At 46.3% G+C, this 14,834-nt stretch overlaps 1 protein-coding gene across 2 annotated transcripts in view; it reads left to right on the forward strand.

Annotated features, from left to right (window-relative positions):
* The first annotated feature begins 720 nt into the window (after positions 1 to 720).
* The window catches only part of LOC146801637 (prolactin receptor-like), a 396,244-nt gene continuing 382,130 nt past the window's right edge, over positions 721 to 14,834 (forward strand). Inside the window, exons 1-2 of one of the 2 annotated variants that reach the window (XM_085621110.1) lie at positions 721 to 2,062; positions 14,246 to 14,373. The gene's annotated coding sequence lies outside the window, so the exon portion shown is untranslated. The remainder of the gene's footprint in view (positions 2,063 to 14,245; positions 14,374 to 14,834) is intronic. The other variant, XM_085621111.1, reaches the window with a different exon arrangement.

The following is a 14,834-nucleotide window of genomic DNA, read 5'->3' on the forward strand; positions in this document are numbered from 1 at the left end:
AAATATAAAATTTAGGAATGCATTATGGAAACAGAAAGAAGGTTAAAACAAGCATTTGCAATGCAATCGGTCTCGCCTTTGGGACCTTATATGTATTTAGCTATGCAGCACATTAGCCTGGGTGCTGAAACATCTACTGTTCTTTAACATGGAGGGAAAGTAAGTACCAAACTGCGTGACACGTCGGTTATGGGAACACATGGAGAGAAATATTGCCTTTCAGTGGGAAATAGTATAGTCCAAAGCTTTGTTTTTAATATAAAATCAGGGCCTTTGGTGGTCATATCACTGAAAATACAAGATTTGGAAGAAAAATAATTGTCTACTGGAATCTAGAGAATGCTAAAGTGCCTCTGGTATTTTACTGATCTCTGCTGGTCGTTTTCTATCAAGAAAGTTAAATAGAGTCAGTTGCCAGAAAAAAAAAAAAAAAAAATAGAAAGTCTCTCAGCAGAAAGCAGTTTTGGTATTTTACGGACCTCTGCTGGTCGTTTTCTATCAAGACAGTTAAATAGAGGCAGTTGAACAGACAACAAAGTCCCTAAGCGGAAGCAGACAAGTCCTAGCTAGGGCTGATCTCCAGAGCCCACAAAGAACATACACATATAAGTATATATTTGAGTATATACAAGAGGTCTCGAATGCTCGGCCTAAAAACACTTCTCTTCCCCTTGGATTAACAACCGACTTGTAGTTTAGAGTTTATCTTTTTTTGTAAAGGGTGTGTGCTTTTATTCACGAGAAAATATCACTCTTAAGTGTCACACATTTGGCCACTTAATGTCACTCATAAGTGTCCTAAAGTCATGGAAATGTCACACATAAGCAATCTTAAAACTCTACAGCTATGAGTGCCCTTCCCTTTCTGGTGCTTTGCTGTAATTTTAAGATCTTCTTATAGTTTCTCCTTGCTCAAATGTATGTCATTTCTGAAATATCTATCTATCTATTGATCTATACATTTCCCTCATCTGCATTGCTTGATTTTGCTCACAAGAGTGTCACTCAGTTGCTGAATGTCATTCATAATTACACTTAAATTATGAAAATGTCACTTATAAGCAATCTTAAACCAGGACAGCTTTGATCGACAGCTGTAACTGAAATCTGGGTTTACAAATTCTTTTGAGAATGTGTCCCTTTCCAGAGACAGGCGGGTTTCGAGCGCGCACTTTGCAGGTCTCAAGAGCAACTGCAGCGTGACCCACGTCACTGGTAACAGCTTGATCCCTTCCTGGCCAACAGTGCTTTGCATGCTATGTCTTGGGAGGACCATACAACAATGAGAGAAGCAAAACTACAAGTCCCAGAATGCACAGTGCTGCCGAGTGAAAAAGCCACGACTGGCTGCAGGAATCGCACAGGGCACGGAGCCGCTAGACAGAGGAGCAGACGTGAACTCCGCCCCAATCTGCGTTGCACAAGCGTCCGCTGTTGCGGGAGTGTCCCCGGGCCCCTGCTCCCTGAAGCGAAGGGACCTTTTAATATTTCCGTTCTCCTCTGCACGGAGCCGTCCCCCTGACAGTCAATTATTCGCCGCTCGTAATTTATAGGGCACGCCAACCCCGGGCCCCAGGAGGGAGGGCGGGGGACTCATTTCGGAATGTGGCAGGAGCGTTGCTGCGTGTGATCCGCAGTAAGCGCCCACGAATGCTGCGAGGTCCGAGTGGGCGCCTGCGGGGCTTTGGGAGCCGACCCTGGCCGCAAGTAAGCAGCCGTGCTGCAGGGCGGAGGCACCTTGCGGTAGGAGCTGCATCCAAAGGGCTGCTGAGGGGGGAGCCCTGGGTTTATGGTCATGCCCTGCTCCGGTTCGGACAGCTCTGATCCCAGCCCGCGGTGCTCCCTCGGAACAGCCTCTGAGAGACACTGCTCGGCGATTGGTGCTGAGATCTACGAGCAGCCTGCTGCAAGTCGCAGCTTTATACCACGAGGGCGCTAGCTCCGCATTTCATCCTTAGGGGTGGGTGAACGGAGGGAAGTCGGTAACAGGACCGCCGGTTAATTACAGCGCCGTGGAAGAGCAAGTGTGCCACCAAGTGTTGCATAACTGCCAGCTGTTCACGTGAGTTTGTGGTACTTATCTAAGCGCCTAACAGCAATCCTGCTGACGCTGTGAGCTATACAGATGGCCAACCTTGCTATTTCCATCATCACAGCTATTATTTTATTAGTATTTTTTAAAAATTCTTGTTGCTAATGCCTTTTACAATTGTTTTTATTACGATAATTCTCAACGTCTGTTATCGAACGCATGTGATTGTGGTCTGCTTTTTATACTACTTGTTTAGTGTTATTTACTGTCGATTACCATTAACTTTCTGTCATCGATGTAATCACTTTATTATTAGCATTATTTCCATTACATTGCTATTAATATTATTTTATAGCCGGCTGTTTAGTTATTATAATGCTAGTTATTCATGATTGTTGTATATTAATATTCCATTGCTTTTGCCAAGGTTTGAAGTCTGGTGAAAAAACTTGGGGGGGGGGGGAGAGTTCTCTCAAAGGGGCGTGGCTTAGAAACACCTAATCAAAAAATCTGTGCTTAGCATAATGTGCCGCCCGACTGGCATGTTTGCTGCTTCCCCTCATTGCATCCAGATATTATATATAACACAAGTAGCACTGAAGTGCTCACTCTGTAAAGTGCCCCCGGCAACAAGTGCTGCCTCTTGAATGCCCTAAATCAGTGGCTCCCAAACTGTGCGCCAGGGGAGCCGCGCACCAAGCACTTTATTCCATTTAATGTTGAAGGGTCTGTTGGCTTCAGTTAAACTAATTAGACTTAAACGCATGATGTTGATGATTTGTAAGTGGGATGCCTAAAGCTGTAAACGTAGTGCTTAATTGATGGCATGCTGCGGGAGAGGAGCTCCATATTTCACTGGATCCCCACGTTCCAACCCTCCCAAAGTAGGCAAAAGACGGCTGATTATTTCTCTTAGACTCATTAATAGTTTTGTTTTTTACAAATGCATTTTACACCAATGCAATTTATCAGAAAAGTACGGTTGTCCTGTCTTTTAAACACACTACTTGTTATTAAGTATTGACATTTGTACTTGAATCAGAGGTACTTCCAGTACACATTTCTTTCAGTACACACACATTTCCAGACAGGCCTGCTCTCTCCTTGAGCACAGGGAAGTAAAACACCATGTACGGCTTAATGCCAAACATTTGGAAGCTAGGAAGAGGGACGTTTAAATAAAAAAAAAAAAAATTAAAAACGGAAGAATTTAGTTTACTTGCATTGATTTGGAGGCAATTTTAGGGAGGGGACAGTAAAAATCAATCTGTATGTGGTTTACAAAATCGTGAGTCAGCCTGCTGAGAGAGGTCTGTTGGCACGTATGACATGGGTAGAAATGGAAGTGCATGCAAATATTCTTCAAGCGTAGAAACACTTTGGCAATGGGGCCTACATGCACAGGGGTGCTATCTAGCACTGTAAGTGGGATAAAGTTTGAGAATGTACTCTTAAATAGGCATGGGCAAAGAAGTGTAAGTAGGAATATTTTATTAGAGGCGCCGCCTTAGTAAGTAATATGCAACACCCTGCGTATATGATTATAATGCCTTCCTCAGCTTTATCCCAATTTTTTTCAGGGAGAAAAATGCAAGTACTCCCGAAAAAATCCCACACACTCTCCCAAAAAAATAACAGCAAGGAGCCACGGGCAATGGCCAATGGGTCAAGGGAGCCGCGGGTCAAAAAAGTTTGGGAACCACTGCCCTAAATCAATGAACACCGTGCCAGGAGATAGTACCCGAAGTACTGTTTGCAGCTGCGCCATGGAAAGTTGCCTTGTGATGTAATGTTATTTACCCATATGTTTCTTTTTGAAATCCTCATGAGCACGATGTATGTTGTCTCACCTAAACAAAATGGACATTATCCATTACAGTACAAAAGGGGGTGGTGATGGACGGACCATCAGAACAAATCAAACACTCACACCCAGTCAACAGATCCGGGCTTGATCCATCACCGTTCTTTAGCCCACTCTGCCACCCCAGTTCAGACATGGCCTTAGGCAAATCAGTCTGACCCTGTGCCTCATGGGAACAGTCCAGCCCGAACTGCCAAGCCATACCTTCCCTGGACCGGAAACAAGCTTCCTAGGACCGGTTTCTGGCATTTCAGCCGTCTTCAGCCAGGCTTGCTTGAATCCAGTGGCAAAGTGAGCAAGGAACTCACGTCTGAGCATACCCTGCCAACTTATGGCGAACAAAGCGGTACAAAAGGGGGTGGTTATGGACAGAGCATCAGAACAAATCAAACACTCACACCCAGTCAACAGATCCGGGCTTGATCCATCACCGTTCTTTAGCCCACTCTGCCACCCCAGTTCAGACATGGCCATATGCAAATCAGTCTGACCCTGTGCCTCATGGGAACAGTCCAGTCTGAACTGCCAAGCCATGCCTTCCCTGGACCGGAAACAAGCTTCCTAGGACCGGTTTCTGGCATTTCAGCCGTCTTCAGTCAGGCTTGCTTGAATCCAGTGGCAAAGTGAGCAAAGGACTCACGTCTGAGCATACCCTGCCAACTTATGGCGAACAAAGCGGTACAAAAGGGGGTGGTGATGGACGGAGCATCAGAACAAATCAAACACTCACACCCAGTCAACAGATCCAGGCTTGATCCATCACCGTTCTTTAGCCCACTCTGCCACCCCAGTTCAGACATGGCCATATGCAAATCAGTCTGACCCTGTGCCTCATGGGAACAGTCCAGCCCGAACTGCCAAGCCATACCTTCCCTGGACCGGAAACAAGCTTCCTAGGACCGGTTTCTGGCATTTCAGCCGTCTTCAGCCAGGCTTGCTTGAATCCAGTGGCAAAGTGAGCAAGGAACTCACGTCTGAGCATACCCTGCCAACTTATGGCGAACAAAGCGGTACAAAAGGGGGTGGTTATGGACAGAGCATCAGAACAAATCAAACACTCACACCCAGTCAACAGATCCGGGCTTGATCCATCACCGTTCTTTAGCCCACTCTGCCACCCCAGTTCAGACATGGCCATATGCAAATCAGTCTGACCCTGTGCCTCATGGGAACAGTCCAGTCTGAACTGCCAAGCCATGCCTTCCCTGGACCGGAAACAAGCTTCCTAGGACCGGTTTCTGGCATTTCAGCCGTCTTCAGCCAGGCTTGCTTGAATCCAGTGGCAAAGTGAGCAAGGGACTCACGTCTGAGCATACCCTGCCAACTTATGGCGAACAAAGCGGTACAAAAGGGGGTGGTGATGGACGGAGCATCAGAACAAATCAAACACTCACACCCAGTCAACAGATCCAGGCTTGATCCATCACCGTTCTTTAGCCCACTCTGCCACCCCAGTTCAGACATGGCCATATGCAAATCAGTCTGACCCTGTGCCTCATGGGAACAGTCCAGCCCGAACTGCCAAGCCATGCCTTCCCTGGACCGGAAACACGCTTCCTAGGACCAGTTTCTGGCATTTCAGCCGTCTTCAGCCAGGCTTGCTTGAATCCAGTGGCAAAGTGAGCAAGGGACTCACGTCTGAGCATACCCTGCCAACTTATGGCGGACAACAGACAGTCCCTTGCTCACTTTGCCACGGGATTCAAGCAAGCCTGGCTGAAGACGGCTGAAATGCCAGAAACCGGTCCTAGGAAGCTTGTTTCCGGTCCAGGGAAGACATGGCTTGGCAGTTCGGGCTGGACTGTTCCCATGAGGCACAGGGTCAGACTGATTTGCATATGGCCATGTCTGAACTGGGGTGGCAGAGTGGGCTAAAGAACGGAGATGGATTAAACCCAGATCAGTTGACTGGGGGTGAGTGCTTGCAATGTTCAACACTCCGTCCATCATTTCCTTTGGTTTTTGCTTTGTTCGCCATAAGTTGGCAGGGTATGCTCAGACGTGAGTCCCTTGCTCACTTTGCCACGGGATTCAAGCAAGCCTGGCTGAAGACGGCTGAAATGCCAGAAACCGGTCCTAGGAAGCTTGTTTCCGGTCCAGGGAAGACATGGCTTGGCAGTTCGGGCTGGACTGTTCCCATGAGGCACAGGGTCAGACTGATTTGCATATGGCCATGTCTAAACTGGGGTGGTGTAGTGGGCAAAAGAACGATGATGGATTAAACCCAGATCAGTTGACTGGGGGTGAGTGCTTGCAATGTTCAACACTCCGTCCATCATTTCCTTTGGTTTTTGCATCATCCATTTCATGCATTTTCTTTTGTGTCCATTCTTGTCTTCCACATTGATGGTCACAACTCCACATATATTTCTCAGCCTGTTATTAGTCAAATATTTTTTTTATTATTGTACCATAGCATTTGCTCCCTTCCCTTCTCAAACCAATTCAGTGTTCGTTTCAGTATTTCTATGGGCAAAAACGATTTTGTGGGGCATTTTCTTTCTAGTTGAAGTAACTATGTTGCCTCTTTGTTAAACAAGGTAATTTTTAGGTCTCGCCTGACCCAGCGCATGCGCTGGTCTGGCGAGACTTATTGAGAGGGCTCCAAAAAGTGCTACCAGGCCAGCCTAGAGCTACAGTGCATGTGCGCGGGCGCGCGCGCTGCGCTTTAACGCGATTAGTTTCACTTTGGCGGCCGCTTTGATGTTTGATCGTGTTCGCGATCACTTTCGCGGCAGCACGGCCGCTTGGCATAGCCAATAGGTCTCGCTTTTGGGACCATATAAGTATTTAGTTATGCAACTGTTGCATGGCTAAACACTTATAAGATCCCAAAGGCGAGACCTATTGCCTATGCCAATGCTTGTTATGTCATTGAAATTAGTAGAATTATTCACACACGCTCTGCAATTCTATTTATTCCCACTCCCAGCCACTTCACGATTTACACAAATAAGTTCCCAGTTGTTGCAACTGAAACAAGCCTTTCCTCACTGTATAAACATGTGTTTGGGAGCGCTGACTATCGTCTATTTTCATGTTGATGGTGGGGCACTGTCACCTTTTTATATTAAGAACCGTGAGGGGGAAGGCAAAAAATGAGAGCTCGATAGGAGCCCGTCGCAGAACCAGCGCGACCCAGACCACTTAAAGCCCTGGCTTTTGCTATCAACTTAATGTATTTTTAATATTAACGTGCACTGGTAGATGGCTGTGAGCTGCTGCCACCTTGTGGTGAAGTGATACATATTGCTTGCATCAAGGCTGCACTGAAAGAGAGCTAGTGTCTGCTGCAGGCTGTCGCAGCCTTTCATGTCATGTGGTGAGCGCATCCTATTTCTGTTTACTGCATCCCGCATAGATCAGATGCCCCCCTCGTGGTGCTGTCCGGCAATGCCAAGGTCCCACCAGGACAGGCGGGGCGTATTTACAGAACAACCAGTAGACAGTGCGAACTGGGGCCCGTGACCGAGCCCTGGCTGACGGGAGAGAGTGAAGCGGCTCGGGTATCCCGGAGGCTGCCCCTTGTGGTTGGGACCTTAAGGAGTGCTCAGGGGGACCCCTGACTGTGGCCCTGGGGTAAGGGAGTCTGTTACCCCTCGGAATGCGCTGCCTGAGCGCCTTAAGTGCCGAATAAAGCAGCCTGCAGGACAGGGTAACTGATGCCGCCTCTGCTCGCAGCCTGGTCGGCAGGTGACTGCTCTGAATTTTTGGTGCCTTCAATAGATTCTTTTAGTAATGCACACAGGCGAAGACAGACCTTTCGACCCTCATTCTTTCAAAATGTGTCTTTCACATTTAATTAAAAAAATTATATCTCCTGATTCCCTCTTATCCGTTTTTTTTGTTTTGGTCTTATAATCGTTAAATGTTTCTTCTTTTTACTAAAACAGTTTGGGACTCTGACTGTTATTTTTTTTTCCCCCTTTGCTGTAAAGTTGTCTTGGCGCCGAGTACTTGCATTTTTCCGATTAAAAATGCCTACTGCTTTCACCGATGCCTCCAGGGGTAGCCACGGCTTTCTCAATGAAACAATATTTACTTAGCAAGGCGAGGGTTTACCAGCTTTGTGGGAGTTCACACCTTTCCCTTCCTCCAACTCGTAATTCAGGCTCTCACAGGGGTCTGTTTGGAACGCGCGCCACAACTGTAAACATCAAAGCTGTAGTGATGTTGACCACACGATTGCACATATTGTCTGCGCATTGTAAACCGTGCCAGTAGGAAACTGATCTGATAGGTGAGAGGGTGGGGCGTCCGACTCCTAATAAACACAGTCCTTGCCTGGGTGAACCACAAAAGTCACTACATTAACCTGTGCTTAACCCTTTGGCAGCTTGGCACAGATGCAGACAGGCTTACCCTGGAGGCAAAGTGTAAAGTATTTATACAGCACTTAAAAAGTGAAAATGCAACACAAGAAAAATCACAAAACAATTTAGAAAAATAGAACATGTTATCATAAATAAAAGGACACCCAAACGATCAAAAGCCAATCAATAGAACCAGAGATATTAATTGTTAAAGTTTGTAGTGAAAATAGCACCAAGTACAAAGTTCCACTTGTGGTTCTCTGGTCCTGCTGGACTGGTGGAAAGTCACAAGTTCTGGTCAACTGCAAAGGAGCGCGGGCCGGATACAGAGGCCAGGTTAGTCCTGCTGAAGAGATACCTTCTCGAGTTTGACGCAAAGTGTTCTGTTTGCATTGGAGGAGGCCGCAAAGGGCAGGCTTTCGATGCTCGGAGAAGGTTGAGCGCTGCAGATTGTTGTTGCTGTAGTGTCATCCCTGGAGCTGTGCATTGGTTGTTTGTCGCGGACAGTCGCTGTTGGCATGGAAAGGAGGTCTTGCTGTCAGCACCAAGAGCAGTCCTTGCGGAGCTTTGTGTTGTGGGTTGTCGCGGGCCGTCGATTCTTGTTGGGAAGAGGTCACTTTTTGGTAGCGAGCAGCTCAAACATCAGGATCTTCAACTTTTTTCTTGGGGAGGAGTTCTCACTGATGCCAGCCAAGGGTCCCAGACTTGGCGCACCTCTTGGAGATCAGGACTCCGGCCAGCAGCAGGGCTCAGGAAGGTCTAGCTGGTGCAGTTCAGCTGGGCAGTTACAGGGAGGCCTCTGGAACCCGTGTCCCTGTAGCTTACAGAGGAGGTCAACCAACTGACCCTTGGAGTCACTCTGGACAGCCTGGGATCAGGAGTAGCAGTCCTTCTTCTGAATCTTCCAAAGGCCCAGGAGAATTCTGATGAGTGGTTCTGAAAGTCCTATTTTTATACCTGATTCCAGCCTTTGTGTGGGGAAATTCCCTGACCGACTCCCAAAACTGGTTCTGTCCAGGTCTTCCACTGGGCTTGGCTCCAAACTGTCTAAGGCAGAGTTCTTCAATCTGTGGGGCGCGCCCCCCTGGGGGGGTGCGACACCATCTCGGGGGGGGGGGGGGGGCGCGCACTCCACTCTAAGAACTCCGGTATGGTTGGAGGGGAAATCGATGGGGCACTAGGTGCCCATGCTTTTGTCTTGCTAACTCTCCCAGGAGGGGGTTCATTCATAGAGCTGAAACGCTTCAGCTGCAGTGGGAGGCAGGATGTCTCCTCTGCTAAAACCGAAAGCAAACAGACAGTCCTGTTCCTTCACGTTGGATATCATAGCTGAGGAGACCCCTTGCCTTCCATTGCTGCTGAAGCGTTTCAGCTCTATGAATGAACCCCCTCCTGGGAGAGTTAGCTCTTCCGAGAAAGGAGACAAAGTTTCCAGAGACGTTTTAAGGCATGGGCAAGGTGGGCTCTGGCCCAGGGCCCCAGCCTTTTAAAGCGGGTGGGGAGGGGGGGGTGCTGAAAGAGCCAGCTCTGTTCTACAGAGTCTTGTCCTCACGACCTTGAATTTTTTTTTAACACAATGTTGTAAATAGCGTTTTTCTATCATTCATTTTTAATGTGTAGGAGTCTATTATAGACATTTTGCAGACAAAATGTGTTTATGCGTCATGCAACATCCATATAAAAAGTTTATTTTAGATCAATACAGGACCTCGCATATGAGAAATGGGAGGGTGTGACAGATTATTTGCAGTATTGTTAGTGAACTGCAGTTGTGTTACATACTGAAAACACACATCACTATCCCTGAATATCAGATGTACACACATTTAGTATTTGACCAAAGAAGGCATGAAAGAGCTGAGACTGGATCATAAAATCAAAGCTGGTCCTAACAGGGACCCCCAAAATATATTCGGCCCAAGGCCCCCAAAATCCTTAAAACGTCCCTGAAAGTTTCTTTTAAAATTACACAGGCAGGCGCGTAAAATGCCAGCCGGCCATGGGTTTAAACAGCCTGCAAATTGCTTGTCTTGACACTAAATATGGTTATAAATAAAGAAGTATGTATTTATTTGTAATGCGACTTTTTTGTCTTTGTTCCTTTTTATTATCAGTCATGGATCATTCAAGCAGCTCTAGAAAATAATTAAAAGTTATTTCTATTTATATTTGCTGTTCAAAGTATGCACAGACAAGTGCTGAAAATACAGCTTTAGGTGACTGCTTATTTTTATACCGTCTGTGACATCAAAATAATGAGCTGGCTACCCTAATCATAGGACTGGAAGTTTGTTGAGGGGTCAGCACATTATTTCTTTCCTCCACCCTGATCCCTGCTTACTGCCATAATAGCAATAGAGTAACACATTTGAAACCCTACGCTGCCGTCAATAACATGCTGAGTTACTTCAAGTGTCTGGGATTGCACCTTGCATTCAGACAACTCGATCCTCATTCTCGCCCTTCACTTTCACCCTCACCCTGCACTCACATTGATCCGATACACTCACACCATTCACCCACTTACCCTCCACTCACAATGATCACTCTGCACTCACAGCGATCACAATGCGCTCACACTGATCACCCTGCACTCACACTGATCGCAATGCACTCACGCCATTCACCCACTTACCCTCCACTCACAGTGATCACTCTGCACTCACAATGCACTTGCGCTGTTCACCCTGCAGTCACACGAGCACACTACTCAACCTGCACTCATGTGATACTTCACACACCTGTCTCCCTCACTGCCCAATCTGCAATCTAACTCAAATAAGCCCACTCCTAACCATACATTCATTCGTCCCACTCTGCACTAAAATGCGCACCCAAATTCATATGGTCACCTCACTTACCCCTGTACACAAGTATGGGCATGTCGTGCCCCATCAAGGTTTTTGTCCTAAATTACAAAAGGAGACCTCTAAATGCACTGCAATCCAGCCTTCCAGGGGCCCCTTGATAGAGACAGTTCTGTTTTTGCCCGGATGGCCTGGAATCATTCCTAAACAGATTCTTGCAAATACCGTTTTGTTTAATTTCTGTTTAATGTGATAGATGTGAGGGAGTCTATTACTATTTGCAGAGAAATGTGTTTGTTTCATGCAACAACTATAAAAAAGTTAACCATAAAAAAGTTAGTTCCAAGCGGGTCCTCACATATGAGAAATTGGAGGATATCACAGATATTATGCACTGTAAAATTAGTGGGCTGCTGCTTTGTTACAACAGTGAAAACACATCACTATATGAATATTAGATGTAAACGCTTTTATAATTTCGACTACAGTGCCTGTGCACCGTTAGTAGCCTGGCTAAATAGGGTATGGCAGAGCTGAAAGTAAATCATTTAAACTCAAAGCTGTACTGAACAAGGGCCCCCAAATTAGTTTTGGCCCAGGGCACCCAAAATCCCTAACATGTCCATGCCATCACAAAGTTTGTCAGACAACATTACTCTGAAGTAAAATAGATAACATCATTAATATATTATTAGTTCTATTTTTTTTTAAACAGAAGCCCGACGTGTCCTAAACCCCCACTGCTTCAGGCAAGCAACTTATCGTACGACTAAGGAATTCTCAATTAGGTATTCGTTTTCCCTCTCTGTAGACTTTCAGCTGTCTTCGGATCCATAACTGGTTGGTGGGCAATTATCCCATTATATTGCTGCCTAAAACATTTGTTAATGATTTCTAGAGAAGATTTGTTTCTTGTGTACCAGCTCTGAACTAGGGAGTGCTCGAAAAATCTGACAACACTGTCTCCCTTACAGTCCCTGTCTTGGCTGAAAATGTCTGCAGAATATTCAGCTTTGGGAGAAACTGCTATCAAAACTCTCTTGCCTTTCAGTTTGTCCTATTTATGTGAGATTGGGTTCTCAGCACTTGCGGTATTAAAGACTAAGTACCATTCAAGACTGGACGTGGAGCACAACCTGAGGATGGCAGTAGCAAAAATCCATCAACAGATTGACCGTCTCTGAAAAACAGGCACACCTCTCACATTTATGTTGGTGGTGGTATTATCAATCTATGTCATGTGTAAAACAAAGCATCCTAGTAAAAACAATTTGCGCACATTTTATCTTAGAAAGTGGTGTTTTGAGCTGTGCAATAAGCCTCTGTCATTTCACCTCACCCACTCACATACCTGCAGTTTACTAAACACTCTATTATTGTATTGAATATTATTTGGTGGATATGCCCGGAATATGTGCGTGGCGGTCGATTCCAGAAATTTCTGTCAGGTGGTGGGGATGCCCAACATCTAAAAAAATTCAGCTGGGGGGGCTCAACCTACAAAAGTTTGAAGACCTCTGGTCTAAGGTGACAAAAGGCAGACCAATTGTGGTAGGTTCCTTTGTTTGTGCTGCAGGTGGAGCCTGTTGAAGTGTAATTAATTATTGCAGGGGATAGCTCCACCCCAACCATCTCGTCGGGAAGACCCACTCCCCTCACTCCTAGGCCTTCTTTGTTCTCAAGTTTGAAAGCCATACACCAACCTCAACAGCAGAGTCATTTATAGTCATGTGGCCCGGGACAAATACAGAAAGGCTAAGGTGGTTTGGGCAAGAAAATGACAACTTTTTAAAAGTGGCATTTTCAAAACTGTTACTTTAAAATAATTTCAGTGTAAACAGCATATCTCCACCTCCTCCCAATCTGAAGTTAGCCCTTATTAAATATAATAAGGTAACCCAATGTTAGTCTATGGAAACGATAAGCCTTACAACAGTGAAAAACAACTCTACAAACACACACCTTTTTAAATGCCATGCACCCAACCCCAGGGGTGGGTGGGGCCTATCTTGGGGGTAATTTGGATGTATTAAAAAGGAAGGTTTAGGCTTGGCAAAAGGTTATTTTGACAGGTCGAAATGGCAGTTTAAAATTGGATTCAAGCAAGCTAGCCTGACTAATGAGGGGTGTTACCCTGAAACCAGTCCCAGAATGCTTGTTTCCGGTCCAGGGAAGACCTGGCTTGGCAGTTCCGGCTGGACTGTTCATATGAGGAACAGGGTCAAGATTGCTTTGCATATGGCTGGGTCTAAACTGGGGTGGCAAAGTGAGCTAAAGAACGATGATGGATTCAACCGAGATCTGTGACTGGGGGTGAGTGTCTGAAAGTTTCAGCGCTCTGTCCATCATCTACTTGTGTTAGTTTAAAATTGCACTAAAGGCTTCAGAGGTAGGTCTGAGACATGTCTTAAAGGGCTAATTAAGTGTGGGGCACAATGAGAGCTTCAGTCCATTAGTGGCATTTAATTTACAGACCTAGGGTTACAGATAGTACCATTTACTAGGGACTTGAAAGTAAAGTTCATGTGCCAATTAAGCATAGGCCAATTTTACCATGTTTACAGCAGCGAGTACAATCACTTTCACACTTGTTGGCAAGGGCAAAGTACACAGAGTCCAAATGCCAACAAAAAGGAGTTCAGATACGTAAAGAAGTGAAGGCAAAAAGTTTGGGGGAATAAAACGACATGGATGTCGGGTCTACCGGTGCCCTTTCTTTAACTCGTTCCATGCTCTTGAAGAGCTCAGCTCGACATAAGTCACAGTGGAGCTGTGCTGATGACGAGCTGAGCTCGTCATAACGGCTGCGGCCCGCCCACGCGCGATAAATTCCCCGCCTGTGCGGGAGAATTAATCAGTGGGTGGGGCCGTGACGAGCTCAGCTCGTCATGAGCACAGCTCCACTGTGAGTCATGACAAGCTGAGCTCGTCACAAGCACAGCGGTGCCGCGGACCCCTCCCCCCTGCACCGTGGGGGAATGACCCCCGTAGGGAAGGGGTTAAATAGACCTTGTTGTTTATTTTGCATGTTTGTTTTTGTGCGTGTGTGATATAAATTGACCCTTGTTTTGTGTTTTTAAAAGTACAAACGTGATGCAAACAAACCCATATTGTTTATCCAGTGCAGTGTGAAAGCCACACCTTTCCTGATACTGAGATCACCCAAATGACACAAGAAGGGGAGGGGGGTAAACAACTGCTGACAAATTCTCTTACTGTTCAATTATAGGTGTAGGAGCACTGCAATGAAGTGGACGTGATTTTCAGCAGACCTCGAGCCACAAAGCCAGAGGAAGAGTTCTAGCATGCGACTGCCTCTATAGAGAAGGACCTGTCACGCTAAATTACATTTCTCCGGTAAGGCACAGAATCCCCTACTAGGGCTGAGCATAGATTGATCTGGCTTACGCCACATAGATTTGGCTGTTAGAAAGTTGGGAAAGTTTGAATAAATTCTCTTGTGGGTAATCCTCCCTGGCCTTGGAGTTCTTCACTTCAGACTGGAAGTATATTGGAGAAAGAAAGACTTGGAGACACTTTGTCTTGCCCAAAAGGTCTGGTGCTCAAGCAATCAGGCAAATGTTGTACCAGTTGTAGTCTGGGTAGATCAAAACATAGGAGGACATGGGGCGTGGCCTAGCAAGCCATCATGGGTGACATGTGCTAGGAGATCTCTGTCCAGCCTAAATTAATATCCTGAATCATCCTGCTTCTCCGGTTCACTTTCGCACCCAGATCGTGCCCCGAGAACGGCGCAGTCCGGCGCTACACCTTTCCTTCGAGTCCCGTCTCGAGGAGTAGACCTGAATGGCAGGACG

This window comes from Triturus cristatus, chromosome 8, assembly GCF_964204655.1.
Source record: "Triturus cristatus chromosome 8, aTriCri1.1, whole genome shotgun sequence".
Taxonomy (NCBI): Eukaryota; Metazoa; Chordata; class Amphibia; order Caudata; family Salamandridae; genus Triturus; species Triturus cristatus.